Here is a 26,208-nt window from a genome sequence, read left to right as displayed (position 1 = left end):
GTTATTGGCCTATTCAGGTTGTCAATTTCTTCCTGTTTCAGTCTTGGCAGCTTATAGGTTTCCAGGAAGACATCCATTTCATCCAGATTACTCCGTTTATTGGCATACAGTTGATAATAATTTCTAATAATTGTTTATATTTCCTTGGTGTTAGTCGTGATCTCTCCCCTTTCATTCATAATTTTATTAATTTGGGTCCTTTCTCTTTTCTTTTGGATCAGTCTGGCCTGTGGTTTATCGATCTTATTAATTCTTTCAAAGAACCAACTTCTAGTTTCATTGATCTGATCTACTGTGTTTCTGGTTTCTAATTCATTGATCTCTGCTCTAATTTTAATTATTTCTCTTCTAATGCGTGGCTGAGGCATCGTTTGTTGCTTTTTCTCTAGTTCTTTAAGGTGTAGAGTTAGTTGGTGAATTCGGGATTTTTCTGTTTTTGGAGTGAGGCTTGGATGGCTATGAATTTCCCCCTTAGGACCGCCTTTGCAGTATCCCATAGGTTTTGGACTGATGTGTTTTCATTCTCATTGATTTCCATGAATTGTTTAAGTTCTTCTTTGATTTCCTGGTTGACCCAAACATTCTTGAGCAGAGTGGTCTTTAGCTTCCAAGTGTTTGAATTTCTGCCAAATTTTTTCTTGTGATTGAGTCCCAGTTTTAAAGCATTGTGGTCTGAGAATATGCAGGGAATAGTCTCAGTCTTTTGGTATCAGTTGAGGCCTGATTTGTGACCCAGTATGTGGTCTATTCTGGAGAAAGTTCCGTGCGCGCTCGAGAAGAATGAGTATTCTGTTGTTTTAGGGTGGAATGTTCTGTAAATATCTATGAGATCCATCTAGTCCAGTGTATCATTCAAAGCTCTTCTTTCCTTGTTGATTATCTGCTTAGATGATCTGTCTATTGCTGAGAGGGGAGTATTGAGGTCTCCTACAATTAACGTATTGTTATCAATATGACTCTTTATTTTGGTGAACAGATGGCTTATGTAGATGGCTGCTCCCATGTTGGGGGCATAGATATTTACAATTGTTAGATCTTCTTGTTGGATAAACCCTTCAAGAATGATATCTTGTCCTTCTGTGTCTCTAACTACAGACTTTAGCTTAAAATCTAATTTGTCTGATATAAGAATTGGTACCCAGCTTTCTTTTGAGGTCCGCTGGCACGGAAGATGGATCTCCATCCCTTCACTTTCAGTCTGGATGTATCTTTAGGTTCAAAATGAGTCTCTTGTAGGCAGCATATGGATGGGTCCTGTCTTTTTATCCAATCTACAACCCTGTGCCGTTTTATGGGAGCTTTTAGGCCATTCACGTTGAGAGTGATTATTGAAAGATATGAATTAATTGTCATCATGTTGCCTGTGAAGACATTGTTTTTATAGATTGTCCCTGTAAATGTCTGTTGTATATCACTCTTGGGGTCTTTCTCCTTTTATAGAGCCTCCCTTAATATTTCTTGCAGGGCCGGCTTAGTGGTCACATATTCTTTCAGTTTCTGCCGGTCGTGGAAGCTCTGCATCTCTCCATCTATTCTAAATGACAGCCTTGCCGGATAAAGTCTTCTTGGCTGCATGTTCTTCTCATTTAGTACCCTGAATATGTCTTGCCAGGCCTTTCTGGCTTGCCAGGTCTCTGTGCATAGGTCTGATGTTATTCTGATGTTCCTCCCTCTATACGTAAGGAATCTCTTCCCCCTAACTGCCCTTAAGATGGTTTCCTTGGTTCTAAGATTTGCAAGTTTTACTATTACATGCCTGTTTTCCTTGATCTTGGGAGGGCTCCTCTCTGCCTCTAGGACGCGAATGTTTGTTTCATTCCCCAGATTAGGGATGTTCTCAGCTACTATTTGCTCAAATACATCTTCTAGTCCTCTCTCTCTCCACTCCCTCTGGGAGTCCAATTATTCTGACATTGGAATGCTTCATGGTGTCACTTATTTCTCTGAATCTATTTTCATGGATTCTGAGTTGTTTTTCCCTGGCCTCCTCTTTTCCCTTTTTATATATTATATTGTCTTCCAGGTCGCTTATTCATTCTTCTGCCTCAGTTACCCTAGTTGTTAAATTTTCTAGATTGGATTGGATCTCATTGATAGCATTTTTAAGTTCTGCCCATTCAGTTTTCATTTCTGCCCTTGGAGACTCTATGTTGCCATTAATTGATTTCTCCATTCTAGCCAATATCTTCAGAATGGCTAGCCTGAATTCCATCTCCGACATCTTGGTTATATCTGCATCCATTTGTAAATCTGTGGCATAAGTCATAATCTCTGAGTCTTTTCTACTTTGAGGGTTCCTCCTCCTAGTCATTCTGTTGATGGGTGTTTGAAGGAATGTATAGAGTCCAAATTATTGACCAGAACCCAAGCAAGATGCACCTGTTTTCTTGGGACCTTAGGGTAGCTGGCCTCTTGTTTTCCCAGACTGTCTTCTGGGGGAGGGGCCTGCCGTGCTGTTACTCAGGCAACCCTGTCTGGGCGGCGTTGCCCTTCCCCCCTGTGGCAGGGGATGGGCTCAGCGGGAATCAGTTTTGGGGGCTCTGGCAGCTTTCCCTGGCAGCTTTCCATGTCTCCTCCACAAGTCAGAGCAGAAGAGACCATTTCCAACCCTCTGCCTCAGAGCAGAGAGACTGCAGTCTGTTCTTCAGTGAGCTCTACAGGACACACTGTCTCCATTTCTGTCTGTGCTGCTATAAACTGCAGCGTCCTGTGTTGTGCCCCCCTCTGCAGAGCCCCCAGTCCTGCCTCCAGGTCGGGGCACGTCTCTGCCCTTTGTGCTCTAAAACTGCCAGTCACTCCCAGTTCACAGGCGCGACCCCGCCGCTCCTGGTTTCTGCCCCGGTGGTTGCCCTAAAGTCCTTTCCCCACTACTACTGGTCTGTGAGTCTGTGCCCTGTCCCTAGCGAACGAGGCTGTCGCTAACCGGTAGTGTAGGATCCCCACAGGCAGGCACCCTCCCACTGCTGTTTATCCTCTGATATCTGCCCGCGGAATCACGGCTTCCCGCTTTGTACCTCGAAACCAACCGCCCGTGATATTCTGTCTGTAGAGATCCAGATCTTCTTACATCTCAGACTGATTTTGTGGGTGCTCAGAGTGGTCTGGTAGATATCCAGCTCAATTCTGGGGACCAGTTGAAATAGGGTCCCCTATTCCTCCGGCATTTTTCCTCTCCTGCCTATTAGTTCTTTATACATCTTGGATACCAGCCCTTTATCTGATAAGACATTTGCCAATATTGTCTCCCATTCCATGGGTTACCTTAGTTTTGCAGACTGTTTCCTTTGCCGCCCAGAAGCTCTTTATCTTGTGGAGTCCCAGGAGATCATTATTCTTTTGTTCCCTTGCCTTTAGAGGTGTGTTTTGCAAGAAGTTGTTGTGGTCAATGTCAAAGACTTTCACTGCCTGTGTTCTCTCATATTTGATGAATTCCGGTCTCACATTTAGGTCTTCCATCCATTTTATCTTTGGGTAGGTAGTAGGAGAATGGTCCAGTTTCATTCTGCATGTGGCTGTCCAATGCTCATGGATTAGAAGAATAAAGATTGTCAAAATGTATTGGGTTCCCAGAGCAAGCTACCCTTTCAATGCAATCCATATCAAAATACCATCGACATCTTTTGCAGAGCTGATCAAACAATCCTATAATCTGTATGGAACCATAAAAACCCTGAATCGCCAGGGGAATGTTGAAAAAGAAATCCAAAGCTGGGGTCATAACAAAGCCTGACTTCAAGCTATACTACAAAGCTGTGATCATGAAGACAGCATGGTATTGGCACAGAAACACAGAAAACGTCAATCATTGGAACAGGATAGAGAGCCCAGAAGTGGACTTTCAATTCTACAGTCAACTAATCTTCAACAAATCAGGAAAGAATATCCAATGGAAGAAAAACAGTCTCTTCAGTAAAAGGTGCTGGGAAAATTGGATGGCCAAATGTCTAATTGGATTTAAATTTAAAAAAATAAAGGAAAAAGAGTGACGGTTTCTACACAGTGTTCTTAGAGTTCACTACTAATATGATACTTACCTTAAGATTCTACACATACATTTTTTATGAAATTCAATTAGACAATATGCAGTGTATCATTAATTTTTGATGTTTTCCAATGAAACATTATTTGCGTATAACACCCATGTTCATGGAACACCATATCAAAAACTAGTGATGTACTGTATCATATGACCTCATTGATATGAGGAATTCTTAATCTCAAGAAACAAACTGAGTGTTGCTGGAGTGGTGGGGGCTGGGAGGGATGGGGTGGCTGGGTGATAGACATTGGGGAGGATATGTGCTATGGTGAGTGCTGTGAATTGTGCAAGACTGTTGAATCACAGATCTGTACTTCCGAAACAAATAATGCAACATATGTTAAGAAAAAAGAAGAAGAAGAAGATAGCAGGAGGGGAAGAATGAAGGGGAGTAATTCGTAGGGGGAGACGAACCATGAGAGACGATGGACTCTGAAAAACAAACTGAGGGTTCTAGAGGGGAGGAGGGTGGAGGGATGGGTTAGCCTGGTGATGGGTATTAAAGAGGGCACATTCTGCGTGGAACACTGGGTGTTATGCACAAACAATGAATCATGGAACACTACATCAAAAACTAATGATGTAATGTATGGTGATTAACATAACAATAAAAAAATTAAAAAAAACTAGTGATGTACTGTATGGTGACTAACATAACAAAATAAATAAATTAATTAATTAATTAATAATAAAAATAAATAAGTAAACATTTTCAAAAATCCAGTGCTCATTGGATCACGTGCCCCACATACATTCGAAAACACTTCTATCTTCATGAATGAAGATGTAATTTGAAGATACTTTCTACCCAGACTTGTTTCTCAAAGTTAAATATATGGCATTTTCCTTATTCTTCACACATACATTTGAAAACATTTTTACCTGCATACGGTTTCTACTGAAAAACAATGTTCTTTTCGTAGAATTATGTATTGTCGCAAACTTGATGTTTTTACACATATATTTGAAAATATCTCTACCTTCATGATAGATGTTATTTGAAAGAGAGTTTCTATAGAACGTTTTTCTTTTTTTTTTTCTACTTTTTTTAAATTTTTTTATTGTTATGTTAATCACCATATATTACATCATTAGTTTTTGGTGCAGTGTTCCATGATTCATTGTTTGTTCATAACACCCAGTGCTCCATGCAGAACGTGCCCTCCTCAATACCCATCACCAGGCTAACCCATCCCCCTACCCCCCTCCCCTCTAGAACCCTCAGTTTGTTTTTCAGAGTCCATCATCTCTCATGGTTCGTCTCCCCTCTGACATACTCCCCTTTTCTTCCTCTCCTGTTATCTTCTTCTTTTTCTTTTTTCTTAAAATATGTTGCGTTATTTGTTTCAGAAGTACAGAACTGTGATTCAACAGTCTTGCACAATTCACAGCGCTCACCGTAGCACATACCCTCCCCAATATCTATCACCCAGCCACCCCATCCCTCCCACCCCCAACCACTCCAGTAACACTCAGTTTCTTTCCGGAGATTAAGAATTCCTCATATCAGTGAGGTCATGTGATACATGTCTTTCTCTGATTGACTTATTTCACTCAGCATAACACCCTCCAGTTCCATCCACGTCGTTGCAAATGGCAAGATCTCATTCCTTTTGATGGCTGCATAATATTCCATTGTGTATATATACCACCTCTTCTTTATCCATTCATCTGTCGATGGGCATCTTGGCTTTTTCCACAGTTTGGCTATGGTGGACATTGCTGCTATAAACATTGGGGTACACGTACCCCTTCGGGTCCCTACATTTGTATCTTTGTGGTAAATACCCAGTAGTGCAATTGCTGGATCGAACGGTAGCTCTATTTTCAACTGTTTGAGGAACCTCCATACTGTTTTCCAGAGGGGTTGCACCAGCTTGCATTCCCACCAACAGTGTAGGAGGGTTCCCCTTTCTCCACATCCCCGCCAACATCTGTCGTTCCCTGACTTGTTAATTTTAGCCATTCTGACGGGTGTGAGGTGGTATCTCATTGAGGTTTTGATTTGGATTTCCCTGATGCCGAGCGATGTTGAGCACTTTTTCATGTGCCTGTTGGCCATTTGGATGTCTTCTTTGGAGAAATGTCTGTTCATGTCTTCTGCCCATTTCTTGATTGGATTATTTGTTCTTTGGGGGTTGAGTTTGATAAGTTCTTTATAGATTTTGGATACTAGCCCTTTATCTGATATGTCATTTGCAAATATTTTCTCCCATTCTGTCGGTTGTCTTTTGGTTTTGTGGACTGTTTCTTTTGCTGTGCAGAAGCTTTTTATCTTGATGAAATCCCAATAGTTCATTTTTGCCCTGGCTTCCCATGCCTTTGGCGATGTTTCTAGGAAGAAGTTGCTGTGGCTAAGGTCAAAAAGGTTGCTACCTGTGTTCTCCTTTAGGATTTGGATGGACTCCTGTCTCACGTTTAGGTCTTTCAACCATTTGGAGTCTATTTTTGTGTGTGGTGTAAGGAAATGGTCCAGTTTCATTCTTCTGCATGTGGCTGTCCAATTTTCCCAACACCATTTGTTGAAGAGACTGTCTTTTTGCCATTGGACATTCTTTCCTGCTTTGTCAAAAATAAGTTGACCATAGAGTTGAGGGTCCATTTCTGGGCTCTCGATTCTGTTCCATTGATCTATGTGTCTGTTTTTGTGCCAGTACCATACTGTCTTGATGATGACAGCTTTGTAATAGAGCTGGAAGTCCGGAATTGTGATGCCGCCAGCTTTGCTTTTCTTTTTCAGTATTCCTCTGGCTATATAGAACGTTTTTCTTAGTGATCCTAAATATGCTTCCACATATACATTTTATAACGCTTCTCTTAATGACAGACGATGTTAATTGAAAGATGGTTTCAATATTATGTTCTCAGAGTTAAGTATTTGGCACTTTCCTTATACTTCCACACATTCATTGGATTACGCTTCTGTGTTCATGAAAGATGTTAGTTGATAGAGGGTTTCTATACATAAGAAGAGCATTTTAGAGTAGGTATATGGCACTTTCCTTGTGCTTCCACACATACATTGGAAATCGTTCTATCTTCATGAAAGAATGTTATTGAAAGATGTTTTCTACACAGACTTGCTTCTCAAAGTTCAATATATAGCATATTCTTTATAGTTTCACACATACATATGAAAATGCTTCTATCTTCATGAGAAAAAGTGTTAGTTTAAAGAAGTTTTTAAAAATTTTTTATTGTTATGTTAATCACCATAGATTACATCATTAGTTTTTGATGTAGTGTTCCATGATTCATTGTTTGTGCATAACACCCAGTGCTCCACGCAGAACGTGTCCTCTTTAATATCCATCACCAGGCTAACCCATCCCCCTACCTCCTTCCCCTCCAGAATCCTCAGTTTGTTTTTCAGAGTCCATCGTCTCTCATGGTTCATCTCCCCCTCCGATTTCCCCCCTTCATTCTTCCCCTCCTGCTATCTTCTTCTTCTTTTTTCTTCTTAACATATATTGCATTATTTGTTTCAGAGGTAGAGATCTGTGATTCAACAGTCTTGCACAATTCACAGCGCTCACCATAGCACATATCCTCCCCAATGTCTATCACCCAGCCACCCCATCCCTCCCACCCCACCCCCACTCCAGCAACTCTCAGTTTGTTTCCTGATATTAAGAATTCCTCATATCAGTGAGGTCATATGATACATGTCTTTCTCTGATTGACTTATTTCACTCAGCATAACACCCTCCAGTTCCATCCACGTCATTGCAAATGGCAAGATCTCATTCCTTTTGATGGCTGCATAATATTAACGAAGTTTTTATATAACGTACACTCTTAGAGTAAATTTTATGGCACTTTCATTATGTTTCACACACACATTCATAAATTCTTCTATCTTCCAGAAAGGGGATGGTTTCTATATCGTGTCCTTTCTTAGAGTTAACTATATGGTACTTTCCTTATGCTTCCACACTTATATTTGAAAATGCTTCTGATCTTCCTGAAAGATGTTAATTCAAGTATGATTTCTATTCAGTGTTCCTATTAAACATAAGTACATGGCTATTTGCTTACACTTCCACACATACATTTCAAAAGACTTGCTTTAATTGTGTCAAATCCCGTGTGCCTTGAGTCCTAGAGTTCATGCCCTTTCTGCCCCCACAAGGCTGTTTAGGGTTAGAATGATTGCCTCCAAGGTTTTTGTGGCCTATGCGATGGGCAGTGTGGAGATCTGCTATGGAGACTGATTTGAGGACTAGTATTAGGATAAGTTTCTGGCTTTTGGTGTAGCCTCCAGGGTATGCTGCTGGCTGTGGCGAGGGTTTGATTTTTGCTACAATCCTGCTCTTCCACTCAATTCTGGGCATTGCATGTGGCACCGTCTCCTTCTGTATTACTGCTTGAGTAGTCTGATATTTGCCAGGTGTCCCAAATCCATGTTCAGGTCTGGTCATTTCCTCAGACAGTGCTAGGATTAGGGGTCCACTCCAGCAATGGTAGGGGCCAATTGGAAGGCAGTACAGAGACCTGACCTGGGAACGCAGCTGAGGACTAGCATTAAGGTGAGGCTCTGGTTTTTAGTTTTGATCAACCCCAAAACTTCTCAATGAAAGACCTTTGAGAATGAGAGAAACTAGCTTTGTATTTATTAACATGACCTGAAACCTGGCTTATCAATCTTAAATTATTATTGTATCCATGTCTCATGGCTGCTTCTAATAATTTTGAAAATCCTCAAACAAATGTAAAACTAAGACTGGTGAGGTGTACAGGAATCTGAGAGATGTTCTGTCCATGGCACTTAGATGAGATGCCGAAGTGTCACACACTGTCTCCTGTGAGGAAACAGGATGAGGGTCTGACAGATATGGATATAAGCTGAACTCTCTCCCAGGGATCCCTTCCTTCACTAGGAAGGCAAAGGCTGCAGTGAATAAAAACTCCTATTCAAAGAGTAGTTTCAGTGGCATCTGATTCCTGGGCTCCCACTGAAACTGGCAGTGGTACCTCGGGTCACTTTGAACTTAGGGAAAGTGCTGCTCACTCACTCGCGCTACTGGACGTGCCCTGTCAGTCTCACTTTGGGGCTGGTGACATCAGGGAAATCCACCTTCATTTCGGTGACAACCGAAATGAAGACAGACCAACGCCCAAAATAACAGAAGCTGAAGCCAATCCCGAGGACATCTGCTGGGGAGACAGAGTAAGAAGGAACAATCTTGCTAAGTTAGAGATAGTGGGATAATGCCTTGGGGTTCCCTAGATGCTTTATATCCGGCCCCTAAACAGGGAGATCCATGGTCATGGCTCCAGGATCAGAGCTCTCATGTTGTTCACAGGCTTTGGAGTGTTTGTGCACCTGTGTCCAGCAGGAGGTGCTGTAGGGCTCTCCTGAGAAGCAATGGTTCTCTGCTCCCCAGATGAAATTTCTCAGGGCTTGGCTTTGAACAAGTCTCTTTTCATCTGGAAGCAATTCTAAACCTCTTCCTATTAAAAATAAATCTGAACATAACATAATAATAAAAAAATAAAAATAAAATAAATCTGTCCACTTCTTTTTTTTTTTTCAAGCCACACATTTATTGTTATGTTAATCACCATATATTACATCATTAGTTTTTGGTGCAGTGTTCCATGATTCATTGTTTGTTCATAACACCCAGTGCTCCATGCAGAACGTGCCCTCCTCAATACCCATCAGCAGGCTAACCCATCCCCCTACCCCCCTCCCCTCTAGAACCCTCAGTTTGTTTTTCAGAGTCCATCATCTCTCATGGTTCGTCTCCCCCTCTGACATACTCCCCTTTTCTTCTTCTCCTGTTATCTTCTTCTTTTTCTTTTTTCTTAAAATATGTTGCGTTATTTGTTTCAGAAGTACAGATCTGTGATTCAACAGTCTTGCACAATTCACAGCGCTCACCGTAGCACATACCCTCCCCAATGTCTATCACCCGGCCACCCCATCCCTCCCACCCCCAACCACTCCAGTAACACTCAGTTTGTTTCCTGAGATTAAGAATTCCTCATATCAGTGAGGTCATGTGATACATGTCTTTCTCTGATTGACTTATTTCACTCAGCATAACACCCTCCAGTTCCATCCACGTCATTGCAAATGGCAAGATCTCATTCCTTTTGATGGCTGCATAATATTCCATTGTGTATATATACCACCTCTTCTTTATCCATTCATTTGTCGATGGGCATCTTGGCTCTTTCCACAGTTTGGCTATTGTGGACATTGCTGCTATAAACATTGGGGTGCACGTACCCCTTCGGGTCCCTACATTTGTATCTTTGTGGTAAATACCCAGTAGTGCAATTGCTGGATCGAACGGTAGCTCTAATTTCAACTGTTTGAGGAACCTCCATACTGTTTTCCAGAGGGGTTGCACCAGCTTGCATTCCCACCAACAGTGTAGGAGGGTTCCCCTTTCTCCACATCCCCGCCAACATCTGTCGTTCCCTGACTTGTTAATTTTAGCCATTCTGACGGGTGTGAGGTGGTATCTCATTGAGGTTTTGATTTGGATTTCCCTGATGCCGAGCGATGTTGAGCACTTTTTCATGTGCCTGTTGGCCATTTGGATGTCTTCTTTGGAGAAATGTCTGTTCATGTCTTCTGCCCATTTCTTGATTGGATTATTTGTTCTTTGGGTGTTGAGTTTGATAAGTTCTTTATAGATTTTGGATACTAGCCCTTTATCTGATATGTCATTTGCAAATATTTTCTCCCATTCTGTCGGTTGTCTTTTGGTTTTGTGGACTGTTTCTTTTGCTGTGCAGAAGCTTTTTATCTTGATGAAATCCCAATAGTTCATTTTTGCCCTGGCTTCCCGTGCCTTTGGCGATGTTTCTAGGAAGAAGTTGCTGCAGCTAAGGTCGAAAAGGTTGCTACCTGTGTTCTCCTTTAGGATTTGGATGGACTCCTGTCTCACGTTTAGGTCTTTCAACCATTTGGAGTCTATTTTTGTGTGTGGTGTAAGGAAATGGTCCAGTTTCATTCTTCTGCATGTGGCTGTCCAATTTTCCCAACACCATTTGTTGAAGAGACTGTCTTTTTGCCATTGGACATTCTTTCCTGCTTTGTCAAAAATAAGTTGACCATAGAGTTGAGGGTCCATTTCTGGGCTCTCGATTCTGTTCCATTGATCTATGTCTGTTTTTGTGCCAGTACCAAACTGTCTTGATGATGACAGCTTTGTAATAGAGCTGGAAGTCCGGAATTGTGATGCCGCCAGCTTTGCTTTTCTTTTTCAGTATTCCTCTGGCTATTCTGGGTCTCTTCTGGTTCCATACAAATTTTAGGATTATTTGTTCCATTTCTTTGAAAAAAGTGGATGGTATTTTGATAGGGATTGCATTGAATGTGTAGATTGCTCTAGGTAGCATTGACATCTTCACAATGTTGATTCTCCCAATCCATGAGCATGGAACGTTTTTCCATTTCTTTGTGTCTTCTTCAATTTCTTTCCTGAGTATTTTATAGTTTTCTGAGTACAGATCCTTTGCCTCTTTGGTTAGATTTATTCCTAGGTATCTAATGGTTTTTGGTGCAATTGTAAATGGGATAGACTCCTTGATTTGTCTCTCTTCTGTCTTGTTGTTGGTGTATAGGAATGCCACTGATTTCTGTGCATTGATTTTATATCCTGCTACTTTACTGAATTCCTGTATGAGTTCTAGCAGTTTTGGGGTGGAGTCTTTTGGGTTTTCCACGTACAGTATCATATCATCTGCAAAGAGTGAGACTTTGACTTCCTCTTTGCCGATTTGGATGCCTTTGATTTCTTTTTGTTGTCTGATTGCTGTGGCTAGGACTTCTAATACTATGTTGAATAGCAGTGGTGAGAGTGGACATCCCTGCCGCGTTCCTGACCTTAGGGGAAAAGCTCTCAGCCTTTCCCCATTGAGAATGATATTCGCTGTAGGTTTTTCATAGATGGCTTTTATGATATTGAGGTAAGTACCCTCTATCCCTATACTCTGAAGAGTTTTGATCAAGAAAGGATGTTGTACTTTGTCAAATGCTTTTTCTGCATCTATTGAGAGGATAATATGATTCTTGCTCTTTCTTTTGTTAATGTATTGTATCACGTTGATTGATTTGTGGATGTTGAACCAGCCTTGCAGCCCAGGAATAAATCCAACCTGGTCATGGTGAATAATCCTTTTAATGTACTGTTGGATCCTATTGGCTAGTATTTTGGTGAGAATTTTTGCATCCATGTTCATCAAGGATATTGGTCTGTAATTCTCTTTTTTGATGGGGTCTTTGTCTGGTTTTGGGATCAAGGTAATGCTGGCCTCATAAAATGAGTTTGGAAGTTTCCCTTCCATTTCTATTTTTTGGAACAGTTTCAGGAGAATAGGTATTAATTCTTCTTGAAATGTCTGATAGAATTCCCCTGGGAAGCCATCTGGCCCTGGGCTTTTGTTTCTTGGGAGATTTTTGATGAATGCTTCAATTTCATTAGTGGTTACAGGTCTGTTCAGGTGTTCTATTGCTTCCTGGTTCAATTTTGGTAGTTGATACATCTCTAGGAATGCACCCATTTCTTCCAGGTTATCTAATTTGCTGGCATAGAGTTGCTCATAATATGTTCTTATAATTGTTTGTATTTCTTTGGTGTTGGTTGTGATCTCTCCTCTTTCATTCATGATTTTGTTGATTTGGGTCATTTCTCTTTTCTTTTTGATCCGTCTGGCCAGGGGTTTATCAATCTTGTTAATTCTTTCAAAGAACCAGCTCCTAGTTTCGTTGATGTGTTCTACTGTTCTTTTGGTTTCTATTTCATTGATTTCTGCTCTGATCTTTATGATTTCTCTTCTCCTGCTGGGTTTAGGCTTTATTTGCTGTTCTTTCTCCAGCTCTTTTAGGTGTAGGGTTAGGTTGTGTATTTGAGACCTTTCTTGTTTCTTGAGAAAGGCTTGTATTGCTATATACTTTCCTCTCAGGACTGCCTTTGCTGTATCCCAAAGATTTTGAACAGTTGTGTTTTCATTTTCATTGGTTTCCATGAATTTTTTTAATTCTTCTTTAATTTCTTGGTTGACCCATTCATTCTTTAGTAGGATGCTCTTTAGCCTCCATGTATTTGAGTTCTTTCCGACTTTCCTCTTGTGGTTGAGTTCTAGCTTCAAAGCATTGTGGTCTGAAAATATGCAGGGAATGATCCCAATCTTTTGGTACCGATTGAGACCTGATTTGTGACCTAGGATGTGATCAATTCTGGAGAATGTTCCATGGGCACTAGAGAAGAATGTGTATTCCGTTGCTTTGGTATGGAATGTTCTGAATATGTCTGTGAATTCCATTTGGTCCAGTGTGTCATTTAAAGTCTTTATTTCTTTGTTGATCTTTTGCTTAGATGATCTGTCCATTTCAGTGAGGGGGGTGTTAAAGTCCCCCACTATTATTGTATTGTTGTCAATGTGTTTCTTTGCTTTTGTTATTACTTGCCTTATATAATTGGCTGCTCCCATGTTTGGGGCATAGATATTTACAATTGTTAGATCTTCTTGTTGGATAGACCCTTTAAGTAGGATATAGTGTCCTTCCTCATCTCTTATTACAGTCTTTGTTTTAAAATCTAGTTTGTCTGATATAAGAATTGCCACCCCAGCTTTCTTTTGGTGTCCATTAGCATGGTAAATGGTTTTCCACCCCCTCACTTTCAATCTGGGGGTGTCTTTGGGTCTAAAATGAGTCTCTTGCAGACAGCATATGGATGGGTCTTGTTTTTGAATCCAATCTGATAGCCTGTGTCTTTTGATTCGGGCATTGAGCCCATTTATATTCAGGGTAACTATTGAAAGGTATGAATTTAGCGCCATTGTATTGCCTGTAAGGTGACTGTTAACTGTCTGTTGTCTGTGTTCGTTTCTGCTCTTTGCTGCTTTTAGGTTCTCTGTTTGCTTAGAGGACCCCTCTCAATATTTCTTGGAGGGCTCGTTTCGTGTTTGCAAATTCCTTTAGTTTTTGTTTGTTCTGGAAGCTTTTTATCTCTCCTTCTATTTTCAATGATAGCCTCGCTGGATATAGTATTCTTGGCTGCATATTTTTCTCGTTTAGTGCTCTGAAGATATCTTGCCAGTCCTTTCTGGCCTGCCAGGTCTCTGTGGCTAGGTCTGTTGCCAATCTAATGTTTCTACCATTGTAGGTTACATATCTCTTCTCCCGAGCTGCTTTCAGGATTTTCTCTTTGTCTCTGAGACTCGTAAGTTTTACTATTCGATGTCGGGGTGTTGACCTATTATTATTGATTTTGAGAGGGGTTCTCTGTGCCTCCTGGATTTTAATGCCTGTTTCCTTCCTCACATTAGGGAAGTTCTCTGCTATAATTTGCTCCAATATACCTTCTGCCCCTCTCTCTCTCTCTTCTTCTTCTGGGATCCCAATTATTCTAATGTTGTTTCGTCTTATCGTATCACTTATCTCTCGAATTCTGCCCTCGTGATCCTGTAGTTGTTTCTCTCTCTTTTTCTCAGCCTCTTTATTTTCCATCATTTGGTCTTCTATATCGCTGATTCTCTCTTCTGCCTCATTTATCCTAGCAGTTAGTGCCCCCATTTTTGATTGCACCTCATCAATAGCCTTTTTGATTTCGATTTGGTTAGATTTTAGTTCTTTTATTTCTCCAGAAAGGGTTTCTCTAATAACTTCCACGCTTTTTTCAAGCCCAGCTAGTATCTTTAAAGTCATGATTCTGAACTCTAGGTCCGACATCGTACTAATGTCCGTATTGAGTAGGTCCCTGGCTGACGGTACTACCTCTTGTTCTTTTTGCTGAGGTGATTTCTTTCATCTTGTCATTTTGTCCAGAGGAGAATAGATGAATGAGAGAACAAAATGCTAGCAGGTTTACAACGTCCCCGGCAAATATACTGTATACAAATCAGAAAAGACCTGAAACCCGGGGAAAAGAAAGGGAAAGAAAGAAAAAAGAAAGAGAAAAAGAAAAAAAAAGAAAAAAAAATATAAAAACAAAAACAAAACAATACAAAAAAAGCAGAATATGATCAAATATGATCAGGCTAGTGCATAGATCAGTGCCACACAGTAGATTTTGGGCGTATTTTGGTCTGTGAGACCAAAGTGCCTCCTAAAATTTTAAAGGAAGAAAGACATATATGTACAAAATAAGGGTTGATACAATGAAGGGATAGAAGATGACTGTAAAGATGAAAATTATAAAAGATTTTATAAAAGGACTTGGTAAGATAAGTTGTTTGAAAAAAGAAAGAAGATTTAAGAAAGAAAAAAAAAGGAAAAAGGGAGAGAATGTGATCAGGCAGGAAACTAGAACAAAGCCATACACTAGTGATTTAGGGTATATTTTGATCTGTTAGAAGAAACTGTACCTCAAAATTTTAAAGAGAGAACAACTTATATATATATGCCAAAAATAAGGGTAACTACTATGAAGGGATAAAATATGACTCTAAAAATGAAAACTAAAAAAAAATTTTTTTTTTAAAAAAAGGTATTGATAAGATGTTGGTTGAAAAAGGGAAAAAGAGAAATTAAAAAAAAAACAGTCAACAAAAATTAACTTTGATGAAATAATGGATCATGGTAAAAAAAAAAAAAAAAAAGCCATGAATCTATGTGCAGTATTCCCCTAGCGCTGGAGTTCTCCCATTCTCTTTGATCGATCAACTTGGTCTTGGCTTGCTGGCTGTTTGTGCTGATCTTCTGGGGGAGGGGCCTGTTGCTGTGGTTTCCAAATGTCTTTGCCGGAGGCGGAATTGCCCCGCCCTTGTCGGTCCGGGCTAAGGAAGCTGCTCCGGTTTGCTCTCAGGAGCTTTTGTTCCCTGCAAGCTCTCGGTACAGCTTTGGAGGACCAGGGCAGTAATGGTGGCCTCCCAATCTCCACCCGGAGGAGCTGAGAACTCAGGGCCCCACTCCTCAGTGCGCCCCCAGAGAAAAGCAGTCACTCCCTTGTCCCCGGTCTCCGGCCACACTCCGTGCTCACCCGGCCTGTGATCGAGCGTTGCTATCTCTGGCACCCGACCCCGCGCGGAGTCTCCAAACCCAGCAGATCCCTGCAGTGCGTTCCCGCACCGCTCCTCCCCGGGAAGGAAGGGGAGTCTCCCCGGATCTGCTGCTTGTTGGGTCCCTGCTGGGGGAGCCGTGCCCCGACTGGGCCGCAGATCACAGTTTATGGCAACCCCGAGCTGAGAGCCCGCGACTCTGCTCCGTCTCTGCAGCCGGCTTCCCCGCTCTGATACCTGGGAGCTCTGGCGCACTCAGGCACCCCCGGTCTTTCTGTGACCCCAAGGGTCCTGAGACCACACTGTCCCACGAGGATTCCACCCCCCGCTTAGCCACTGGAGCGACGTCCCTCCGCCGAGCCAACTTCTAAAAGGTCCGATTTTGTGCTCCGCGGCTCTATCACTTGCCAGAAGCGGCCGGCGGAGACCCCTCCCCCGCCGTCTATCCTCCCGAATATTGCCTCGGATTCACTTCTCCGCACGCCCTACCTTCCAGTAAGTGGTCGCTTCTCTGTTCAGAGAGTTGTTGCTACTCTCCTGTTCGATCTCCTGTTGAGTTCGTAGGTGTTCAGAATGGTTTGATCCCTATTCAGCTGAATTCCTGAGACCAGACGAAATCTAGGTCTCCTACTCCTCCGCCATCTTGCTCCGCCCCCTAAATCTGTCCACTTCTTATAGCACCCAGTGTACTTGCTGTTCTAGCCTCTGAAGAGGTGCTGTGGGAGAGGAACTAAGGGAGTAGCAGGGGAGCCTTGATGATAGATGCCTATGTGGGGGTAGTGCTAGGGGTGGGGAGTTGAGCCCAGGATGCCTCCTCAATGGGAATGATGTCTAATTTGGGATTTGAAGAATAAGGAGTGAGATAGATGGACTGATGTCCAAGGACCTGAAAATTCTAATGAGAGCAGAGTTTAACACTGGAACATTGGTCATTACATCGATGGGAAAATCGCAGTTGTCCTCCACCTGGAGGACTGGAGTGCGGAAGAGAGCCAGGAGGTGAGCCTGGAGGAGATCTTGGGGAGCTGGTGAGGCAAGTGGAGATCGGGGCAGCAGGAAGACTTTCCTGAGAAGGGCACCTAGAGCCACTGGGGGCTCACAGGGGTGTCTGGGCAGTGACTCTGTAGCTGACCCTTGGAAGTGCATTGTGGGTGAAATGGAACCCAGAATGTGGACAGGGAGAGAGTTGAGGGGACTGTTGTGAAAACCCAGGATGAGAGGACAGTGAGGGGTGAAGTTAGAGTGGAGATGCAGACAGGAGAGCAGAATCTAGCTCTCCTTTTGTTGTAGAATATGGGTGCTGGGGGTGATGGGTGAGGTGCCTGGATGTCCCAAGAAGACTCCATGTGTGGGACTGGGGATTTAGATGAGTGATTATAGCAGAAATAAAAGAGCAAATCTGTCATTATAGCTCCTCCATACTTTCCCCCATGTGCTGGGAAAGGTTTCTATACATTGTTTTTAAATCTTTTTTATTGGCTCATGTTTATTGGCCACCACAGTGAAACCAGATTGTCAAGGCCATGGGTTTTGGTATCCACCAGAGTTCAGGAAGAAACCAATCCTGCTTGTGCATGGAGATAAAGGAGAAGCTAATGCCCAGGCCAAGCCTTATGAAAACATTTCCCTCTGACAGGCAAAGTTGGGTATTGTATTTGGAACACACCACACGAAAATGATATTACTGCTGTTTGAAGAAGGCTTCCGGGTTGTCATACACACTTCCAACCTCATCCATGCTGACTGGCACCAGAAAACTCAGGGACTATGGTTGAGCCCCTTATGCCCATGAATTGTCCATTGAACCCACACAACTGGAGAATCAACAACACATTTTAAAGCTGATCTCATCATCTACTTGATGACTTATAATGCTCCTTCACTCAAGGAGTGGACAGATATCATCCACAAGCATGATCTCTCCAAAACTGATGTTTATCTTTTTGGATATACCCCAGGACATTTTCAAGGAAGTCAGAAAGATAATTTTCTGGGACATTAGGCTAAGAAAGCTTCTGAAAGAGCATGCCTCTCTTAAAGGAGAGTCTTGGCCGATAGTAGGTCAGTTTTCAAGCATTAGGTCTATGAGGGCTGATGACTCGAAATGGTTGTGTTCTAAGTTTAAAGAAAGCTTGGTGACGTTGGAGAAGGAAAGCTGAACCCCAGGGAGAAGTGCTGTTCCTCTTCATCTGATCTATCCTTCTGTGGAAAATGTGTGAACCAGCTTAGATTGATATCCAGCTGAGGGCTTTCTTCCGTATAACATCCAGACAGCTGAAAAACAGAATTGGCTCCATTCTTATTTTCACAAATGGTTGGCTGATACATCTGGCCACAGCAATGCTATGCCACATATTAAAACATATATGAGACCCTCTCCAGACTTCAGTCAAATTGCTTGGTTCCTTGACACAAGAGAAAATCTGTACAAGGCTGCCTGGAGAACATTAGAGAAGAGCACCCAGCTGATGATCCATTCCTATGAGCTTGGAGTCCTTTTCCTGCTGTCAGCCTGGATAGGTTCAAAGTAAAACAGAAATTCTTCTCAGGGAGCAAGGAGCCAGCGGCGGCATTTCCTGTGCCATTCGACCTGTCTCCAGAACTGTATGGAAGTAAAGATCGGCCATGGATTTGGAATATTCCTTATACCAAAGCACCAGATACACGTGGGAATATATGGGTTCCCTCCTGAGAATGTTAAAGCACTTGAAATGTAGGTGTAAGACATCAAGCCACAGTCAGGAGCCAGTAGGGCAAGCTAGACCACCATCTCCGTGCATCTTCAGCTGGCCAATTACCAAGTGCTCAGGGCCAGAAGGGTAAATTTTCTTTCAAACAGTAAACTCTGATTGTCTTATCTTAGGGTAGGTTCAGACTGGGAACTCACCACCAATCCCTGGGTGCTCTAAAGGTGAGTCACAACACCTTGGCCCATGAGGATGCCCGAAGACCTTGTTCGACAGACAGGCAAGGCCATGGGAAACACTGCAAAGAGTGCCAGAGTCCCATGTCAACCGCAAATGGGACACATAGTGACTAGCACACTCTCCTAACAGGTTGGCAGGTTTGGGAAGAAGAATCAGCTGTGGACTTGGGTAAGGGATACTGCCATGTGCCACCCCAGGAAAGCTTTAGCTAGAGGCCTGTCTTCCTCCTCCATAAAGGGAACGGATGCTTTTGATGCTGACTGTTATTGGCCCTTTTCCATCAGTGGGTAGATGTAGCAGTGATTCAGGGCTAGCCTGTTGGTTCTGCCACCTGACGACCAAGGATTGGGAACTGTTTCTCGGTGCCGTATTCCTTGAAAAATTTTGTTTCTGCCCTGACCAGCTCCAGGAAAATGCTGTCCTTTTGGTGATGGTCTGTTCTTCAAAATGAAGACATCTCAATCATCCAGGGGATGGAGGGAAGCCGGCTAGCCGTCACGGCACTCAGCTGGCCAAGATCCAAGTGCTCAGGAACAGGAGCGCCATACTTCCCTTAGGACGTCCGCTCTTGCTTAGCACGGGAGCACGTTTGGAACTGGCCACCCATCCCTGGGTGCTGGCTACGTGTGGGACAGCACAATGGCCTCTGAGGGCAACCCAAGATCTTGGTAGAACAAAGGGCAAGGGGGGCACCTGCGTGACTCAGTCGCTTAAGTGTCTGCGTTCGGCTCAGCTCATGATCACAAGGTCCCGGGATCGAACCCTGCATTGGAAATGCACGTTGGTAGAGCCGCTTTGGGAAACAGTGGGGAGCTTCCTCAGAAAATTAAAAACAGAGCTACCTTACGACCCAGGAAATTGCTCTACGGCGTATTAGCCCAAGGACATGGGTGTAGTGAAAAGAAGGGCCACATGCACCCCAATGTTCCTAGCAGCAAGGTCCACAACAGACAAACCGTGGAAAGAGCCGAGATTCCCTTCAACAGATGAATGGAGAAAGATGATGTGTTCCTTCTCTTAAAGGGAATATTACTCAGCCATCAGAAAAATGAATACCCATCTTTTGCATCAACATCGATGGGGCTGGGGGAGAGCATGCTAAATGAAATTGGCCAAGCAGAGAAAGCCAATAGCATAGGGCTTCACGGATTTGTGTTACATAAGAATAGCACGGAGGGCATTAGGTGACGGAAGGGAAAAATGAAGGGGGGAAAATCGGAGCGGGAGACGAACCATGAGAGAGTACGGACTCCAAGAAATGGAGAGTTTTAGAGGTGAGGGGTGGATGGATGAGTTAACCCACTGGTGGGTATTAAGGTGGGCATGTATCTCATGGAGCACTGGGTGTTCTAGGAAAACAAGGAACCAGGGAACCCAGATCCAAAACGAATGTTGTAGTGTATGTTGACTAACAATACAATTTCTTAAAAGCACAAGAAAGCGCTTCTCTCTTCATGACACAAGATGGTAGTTGAATTATGCATTCCCCCACAGTGTGATATCTGAGAGTTAAGTAGGTTAAGTTAGGCTTCCTCGCATACATCTGTAAGCATCTTATCTTCGTGAAATGAGAATGCTTCATGAAAAAAAAAAGGAATTCAAACCACGAAGGTTGTCTACTAAACTCACAACCCCAGAGCAACTAAAAGAAAGATACCTCTGTCCTATCCTGACCTCACGTGAGCCTTGGGATCATCTCACGAGACTGAGGTTGAGATTGCACTCCAAATCCCATGCAATCTCATGGAATTGGGGCTAGATTTCACTCCACATCGTCTGAGGTCACAATGAGATCCGGCGAGATTTCAACAATTCTCTTGAGATAGCAGGGTCCTTGGGCGAGATTACCCTGCAACGCTTGTGAGATCTCTTGACTTCGGGCGGGATTTTCCTCCCAGCCTGGTGAGATCTCATCCAAACCTTGGAGACGTCAGTGCCCATCTCATGAGATCTCATGCATATTGAGCGAGATTTCAATCTCAATCTTGTGAGATGTCATGGACATCGGGCGAGATTTTACTCCAAATCTCGAGAGATCTCATCCCATCCCTGCAGACCTCAGTCCAAATCTCTTGAAATGTCATGGACTTTGGGCGAGAGCTCAGTCAAATCTCATGAGGTATCAATGACACGGGCGAGATGTCACTCCAAATCTCGTGAGATATCAGGGACCTTGGGCGAGATTTCACTCCAACTATCGTGAGATCTCTTGGAATTCTAGAATATTTTACTCCAAGTCTCGTGAGATCTCATCCAAACCTTGGAGACTTTAGTCAAAATCTCGTGAGATCTCATGGATATTGAGCGAGATTTCAATCGAAATCCCACGAGATCACATGGGCATCGGGTGAGATTTTTTTCCGAATCTCGTGAGATCTCATCCAAAACTTGCAGACCTCAGTCCAAATCTCTTGAGATCTCATGGACATTGGGCGAGATTTCACTCCAAATCTCCTGAGGGCACAATCACATTGGGCGAGACTTCACCACAAATCTCTTGAGATATCAGCGACCTCAGGCGAGATTTCAATCCAAATATCGGGACGTCTCAATGACATTGGGCGACAGTCCACTAAACTCTCGTGAGCTCAAAGGGACCTAGGGCGAGAATTCACTCCAAATCTCGTGAGATCTCTGGGAATTCCGCGGATATTTTACTCCAAGTCTCGTGAGATCTCATCCAATCCTTGGAGACTTCAGTACAAATCTCGTGAGACCTGCGGATATGGAGCGAGCATTCAGTCTATATCTTGTGAGAACTCAGGGACGTCAGGCGAGATTACTCCAAATCTCGTGAGTCCTCATGAATATCGGGTGAGAGTTCACTCCAAATCTCGTGAGGTCTCAATGACCTCGGGCAGATTTCACTCCAAATCTCGTGAGGAATCAGGGATCCTGGGCGAGGTTTCAACCTAAATGTCGTGAGATCTCATGGAAATCGGGCGAGATTTGACACCAAATCTCCTGAGATCGCATGGACTTCGACTGAGATTTCACTCCGAATCTCATGAGAGCTCATGGATATGGGGCTAGATTTCACTCCAAATCTCCTGCGGTCCCAATGAGTTCGGGCGAGATTTCACTACAGATCTCGTGAGATAGCAGCAACCTTGGGCGAGATTTCTATCCAAATCTCATGAGATCTCAATGACCTCCGGGGAGATTCATTCCAAATCTCTTGAGATATCAGGGACCTTGGGTGAGATTTCACTCCAACTCTCGTGAGGTCTCATGGTCTTTGGGCGAGATGTTACTCCCATCCCGTTAAATCTCATCCAAACCTTGGAGACGTCAATGCCAACCTCGTGAGTTCTCATGGATATGAGCGAGTTTCCCCTCTAAATCTCGTGTGATCTCATGGATCTCGGACGAGATTTCCCTCCAAATCTCGTGAGATCTCATGGACATTGGGCGAGATTTCACTCCCAACTCCTGAGGTCACAATGACTTCGGGCGAGATTTCACTACATATCTCGTAATATTCGGGGACCTTGGGCGAGATTTCCACCCAAATCTCGTGAGGTCTCAATGACATCGCGTGAGATTTCACTACAAATCGCGTGAAATAGCAGGGAGATTGGGCGAGATTTCACTCCAAGTCTCATGAGGACTCTTGGACGTCGAGGGAGTTTTGATTCCACGTCTCGGAGATCTCATCCAAACCTAGGAGAATTCAGTCCAAATCTCGTGAGATCTCATGGATATGGAGCGAAATTTCAATCTATATCTCGTGAGATCTCATGACATCAGGAGGGATTTTACTCCAAATCTCGTGGGATCTCATGGATATCGGGTGAGATTTCTCTCCAGATTTCGTGAGATCATGGGCATTGGGCGAGATTTCACTCCAAATCTCTTGAGGTCACAATGACATGGGGTGAGATTTCACTATAATTCTCTTGAGCTATCAGGGGTCTTGGGCAAGCTTTCACCACAAATCTCGTGAGATATCAGGGACCTTGCGTGATATTTCACTCCAAATCTCGTGAGGGACCAATGACATCGGGCGAGAATTCAGTATAAATCTCTTGAGATATCAGGAACCTTGGTTGCGATTTTACTCCAACTCTCGTGAGATCTCTTGTAGTTTGGGCAAGAGTTCACTCCAACTCTCGTGAGCTCTCGTGGAACTCGGGCTATTTTACTCCAAGTCTCATGAGATCTCCTCCAGACTTTGGAGACTTCCGTCGAAATCTCGTGAGATCTCATGGATATTGAGCGAGATTTCAATCTATATCTCGTGAGAACTCATGGACCTCAGGCGAGCATTTACTCCAAATTTCGTGAAATCGCCTGGACATCGGCTGACATTTCAATCCAAATATCTTGGGATCTCATGGACATTGGGCGAGTTTTCACTCCAAATCTCCTTGAGGTCCCAGGGACATCAGGCGAGATTTCACTACAAATCTCGTGAGATATCATGGTCTTTGGGTGAGATTTGTCTCCCAATGTCGTGAGATCTCTTGGACTTTGGGTGCGATTTGACTCCAGGTCTCGTGAGATCTCATCCAAAACAAGGAGACGTCAGTGCCAATCTAATGAGATCTCATGGATATTGAGTGAATATTCAATCTACATCTCGTGAGATCTCATGGACATCGGGTGAGATTTCAGTCCAAATCTCATGAGATCTCATGGATATTGGGCGAGACTTCACTCCAAATCTCCTGTGGTACTAATGACATCAGGCGAGATTGCAAGATATCTCGTGAGATATCAGGGCCCTCGGTCGAGATTTCAGTACGAATCTCGTGAGGTCTCAATGACATTGGGCGAGATTTCATTACAAATCTCGTGAGATATCAGCGACATGGGCGAGATTTCACTCCAACTCTCGTGAGGTCTCTTGGTCTTTGGGCGAGATTTTACTCCAAGTCTTGTGAGATCTCATTCAAACCTTGGAGACGTCAGTGCCAATCTCGTGAGATCTCATGGCTATTGATGGAGATGTCATCTAAATCTCGGGAGATCTCAAGGACATCAGGCGAGATTTTCCTCCAAATCTTGGGAGATCTTATGGACATCGGGTAAGATAACTCTCCAAAAGTCGTGAGATAATGGGCCTTGGGCGAGATTTCACTCCAAATCTCCTCAGGTCACAATGACATCGGGCGAGATTTCACTCCAAATCTCGAGAGATATCAGGGAACTTGGGCAAGATTTCACTCCCAATCTCGTGAGATATCAGGGACCTTGGGCGAGATTTCACTCTCAATCTTGTGAGATCTCTTGGAATTCGGGCGAGATTTTCCTCCAAGTCTCGTGAGATCCAATCCAAACCTTGGGGACTTCAGTCCAAATCTCCTGAGATCTCCTGGACATTGGGCGAGATTTCAATCCAAATCTCGTGAGGTCTCCATGATATCGGACGAGACTTCACACCAATTCTCGTGAGATCTCATGGACATCGGGTGAGATTTCACTCCAAATCTCCCGAGGTCACAATGACTTGGGCGAGATTTCAGACCAAACCTCGTCAGATTTCAGCGAACTTGGGCGAAATATCCATCCAAATCTCGTGAGGGCTCAATGATATCGGGCGAGATGTCACTACACTCTCGTGAGATAAAAGGGACCTTGGGCGAGATTTCACTCCAACTCTCGTGAGATCTCTTGGAATTCGGGGATATTTTCCTCCAAGTCTCGTGAGAGCTCATCCAAACCGTGGAGACTTCCATCCAAATCTCGTGAGATCTCATGGATATTGCGTGAGATTTCAATCAAAATCTCATGAGATCTCATGGACATCGGGTGAGGTTTACTCCAAATCTCGTGAGATCTCATCCAAAACATGCAGACCTCAGTCCAAATCTCGTGAGATCTCATGGACATTGGGCGAGATTTCAATCCAAATCTCGTGAGGTCTCGACATCGTGTGAGATTTCACTCCAAATCTCGTGAGATCTCTTGGACTTTGAGTAAGAATTTATCCACGTCTCCTGAGACCTCATCCATACCTTGGAGACGTCAGTGCCAATCTCGTGAGATCTCATGGATATTGAGCGTTATTTCAATCTAAAGCTTTTGAGATCTCATAGATATGGGCCGAGAGTTTACTCCAAATCTCATGAGATTGCCTGGACATCACGTGAGATTTCACTCCGACTCTCCTGAGGTCACAATGATACCGGGCGAGATTTCAGTACAAATCTCGTGCGATATCAGGGACCGTGGGCGAGATTTCCCTCTAAATCTCGTGAGATCCCGTGGAATTCAGGTGAGATTTACTCCAAGTCTCGTGAGCTCCTTTGCAATTTTGGAGACCTCAGTCCAAATCTTGAGATCTCATGGACAAGAGGTGAGATTTCACACTAAATTTCGTGACACTCTAAATCTTTCGAGACACTCTAAATCTCATGGTCATTGGGCGAGATTTTACTGTGAATCTCAGAAGAGGTCATGGACATCGGACGAGAATTCCCTCCAAATCACGTGAGATGGCATACACTTCAGGCGAGATTTTCCTCCACATCTCGTGAGATCTCATGGAGCTTGGGTGAGATTTCAATCCAAATCGTGAGATCTCTTGGACCATGGTTGAGACTGGAGTCCAAGTCTCATGAGATCTCACCCAAACCTGGGAGACTTCAGCGCCAATCTTGTGAGATCTCATGGATATGGAGTGAGATTTCACTCTAAATCTCGTGAGATCTCATGGCCAACGGGCGAGATTTTACTCCACATCTCGTGAGATGTCATCACACCTTGGAGAACTCCGTCCAAATCTCGTGAGATGCCATGGACGTCGGGTGAGATTTGCCTCCAAATCTCGTGTGATCTCTTTCAAATCTCACTGGAACAGGAACCAGCAATTGTGGTCTAGGGCTCACACCTGTTGAAAGGGAAGCTAAACAGCACGACACAGGTGTTGCGTAGTCAGAAGGGCACGTGTTGGCATGATCACCGAGTATTACCGGCAACTAAGGAATCATTGTTGAGCACTACGACAGAATCCTAGAATGTTCTATATGCTGTCAAACTGACAAAAAAAAAAAACAACAATAAAAAATAAAAACTAAACCGATGAACCTAAGGGAAATGGAAGGAAAAATCAAATAAGACAAAACTAGAGAGGAAGACAAACCGTAAGATTGTCGTTTCTCTCAGAAAAAAGGGAGGGTTGCTGGAAGCAAGGTGGGTGAGGAATGGGGAAATTGGGGAATGGGCATTAAGCAGAGTACTTGTCATTAGCACTGGGAGCTATACGCAACCGATGAATCGCTAAATTCTACCCCTGCACCTAGTAACGCGCTCTAGGTTAAATTGGTTGTATTT

General features: G+C 43.4%; 1 pseudogene; it reads left to right on the top strand.

Moving 5' to 3' along the window:
* The first annotated feature begins 17,312 nt into the window (after nt 1-17,312).
* Nucleotides 17,313-18,826, top strand: LOC114212033 (tyrosyl-DNA phosphodiesterase 1 pseudogene; annotated as a pseudogene).
* Nucleotides 18,827-26,208: the final 7,382 nt, after the last annotated feature.

Source organism: Eumetopias jubatus, unplaced genomic scaffold, assembly GCF_037043125.1.
Source record: "Eumetopias jubatus isolate StellerSeaLion01/CBP00866 unplaced genomic scaffold, mEumJub1_p1.0 scaffold_3, whole genome shotgun sequence".
Taxonomy (NCBI): Eukaryota; Metazoa; Chordata; class Mammalia; order Carnivora; family Otariidae; genus Eumetopias; species Eumetopias jubatus.
This window is presented reverse-complemented; position numbering and strand designations above follow the sequence as displayed.